The following is a 2,371-nucleotide window of genomic DNA, read 5'->3' on the forward strand; positions in this document are numbered from 1 at the left end:
AATTATTATTATGTACAATACATTACGTATATATTATATGCGGATACATTTGAATTTACAAAAATCATTAATTGGTACGCTTATTTGCAATTTTTGGTACGTTTGATTTGATACATATTATTAATATTGGTACATTGTTTTTATTTTGGTACATTTTATTTTGTACACATTTTGTATTTGTACGTTTATATTATTCTCAATTCTATTTTCTCTTAACGTAGTAAAAGAAAAACTTATTTCGATACGTTTGATTTTTGGGGATTTAAAAATATTTTAAACTATTTTGGAAAGAAAATATCTTAAATCGTAGATAAATATTGCTAAATTATAGCATTATTGTGAAAATAAATTGAATCTAACCAACTTTGCTTTTTTTTTTTTTGACAATTATCTCTAACTGATGAGAGTGTAATCAAAAGGCTAAATTATAGGAAATTTGTTACAATATAATGTGCATATAGGACCAAAATTATGACAAAAAAAAGTTTAATAAAATCACTAAAGGGCATGGATGTTTGATCTAAAAAATTTAAAATTGAGGCGCCTATATCAAAAGATCCCAATAATAAAAAATAATAATGAAATGAAACTTACCATAAATTCCTAACTCTGGGAATGACCATTGAGTCAATGTCAGCCGTTCATCATTTCTACAAACTTTGAAGTGAGTCGATCAGAGCTTCAGTTGCAGATGCACAAGTCTTGTAGTACTTATGCAACTCACATTTTCACTCCTTAAACTGATTAGTCCACACCCTCGTTATGTATTCGGACATACTTGACTCTTCCATATCGATCTCAAAGTTGAACTCAAATAGACCCAAAAAAAAAAAAAAGTAAAATTAATAAAAATAATAAATTAAAAAAACCGCACCTACTGAGATCTTTGTCACCTCGCACCCTTCACCTTAAGGGTGAACTTCTTATGTGTAGAGGCTTTTATAGGGCACTTCATGCGTAAGATCGCTTTAATGTTGTGAGTCAAGTGGTGGTTGGCTCTGGCATCTACTTGCCGAGTAAATGGGTCTTAAATGACCCTGATCTTGTCTTACGTTATGCGGCGGCCACTGGTGAACAACCGTTGTGAGGATATCTGTAAGTCGCACTTAGCTCTTGTGATTAAAAAAGGCCTTTTGTGAGCGCGAACGAGCGTGCATAAAAGCCAACAAGAAAAAATCAAAGGAAAATTTTGGTTCAAGCATTATAAGGTGAAAAAAATATTACTCTACTCACAAGAGTTGGTCATAATTATGAGAGCAACTTTTATAGAATGGGTTTGCTGCTACAATGACGTCTCGATCCAAAAAGGCATTGTCATGTGAGTATAAACTTAAATGGAGCAATACATTATTGAGTCAGTGACATCACATAACAATGAATTCATTTCATTAATTCATTCTCTGCAACTAGCTTTAAAGCCCTTGATATGAGGGTTGGGTTCAAAATTATGAATTTGGAGATGGTCCTTACGTTTTAAAACCTTAGTCAAAACATATAAAAATGCAGACCTACACTATAACCCACCAGTAGGATTGTATCTAATGATGTGTCCATCGATGTGTTGATGTCGCAAGATTGTACACTAAGCAAGTCGGCAATTGAAAACAAAAGTATTAAAATATTAGCATATCCAACCGCCAACAACATTCAAACCCTTAAATCTACATAGGTGGAAATAAGAAGGGTCCACTGAGATTTTGAATTGGATCTACATTTGACCGGCCCCGCTCGGTGCAGTCGAGTCAATACGCTAGACAGGAAGAAAAAAAATAGAAGGATTAAGCGCAAAATAGGATGTGGCTTCGCCCGGGTTCGAACCGGAGACCTTCAGTGTGTTAGACTGACGTGATAACCAACTACACCACGAAACCTTTGTTAACCAGTGGCCAAATAATTTTATATAATATAAATGGGAAGTAGAGAGGCCTGTCCCTGGGCTGAGCCTAAGACAGTTGGCGATTTAAACCGTTAGGATTTCACCCAAAAGCGCTTGCAGTACCTATGGAAAATCAATGCAACCAACATTAATGCGTCACATTGGATATCATGCTGGACTTATTCCTCATGCTTAGTTAAGTGGCCCGTACGCGAATGCGGTGTCTCATCTACTGAGCGAAGTTACCGAGGCCACGCCTCTTGCATGTAATGCGCAGCCAAGCCTGCGTGTGCCTAACTAGTATTCTTGTCGATCGGGGCTTTTTATGGCATGTGCTTTGGGCACAAAATATGTTTTATCTCATGCATAAACATTTTTAGTGTCATTTCCCCCTTCTTCCCAAAGAAACGTATAGAGAAAGTAGATATAACTATTTATTACACGACTTATTAATCCGACTTAAAACAATACAAAAATAAAGGATGTCGGGTCAAC

The 2,371-nt window shown here is 35.5% G+C and overlaps 1 non-coding gene across 1 annotated transcript; it reads right to left on the bottom strand.

Annotated features, from left to right (window-relative positions):
• Positions 1 to 1,797: 1,797 nt before the first annotated feature.
• Positions 1,798 to 1,871, bottom strand: TRNAV-AAC. Its single transcript has one exon. It is a non-coding gene; the product is annotated as a tRNA-Val (tRNA).
• Between the last annotated feature and the right edge of the window lie 500 nt (positions 1,872 to 2,371).

Source organism: the organism of the source record quoted next, unplaced genomic scaffold (genome assembly GCF_019419815.1).
Source record: "Pyrus x bretschneideri cultivar Hongxiangsu unplaced genomic scaffold, Pyrus_bretschneideri_v1 Contig42, whole genome shotgun sequence".
NCBI classification, from domain to species: Eukaryota; Viridiplantae; Streptophyta; class Magnoliopsida; order Rosales; family Rosaceae; genus Pyrus; species Pyrus x bretschneideri.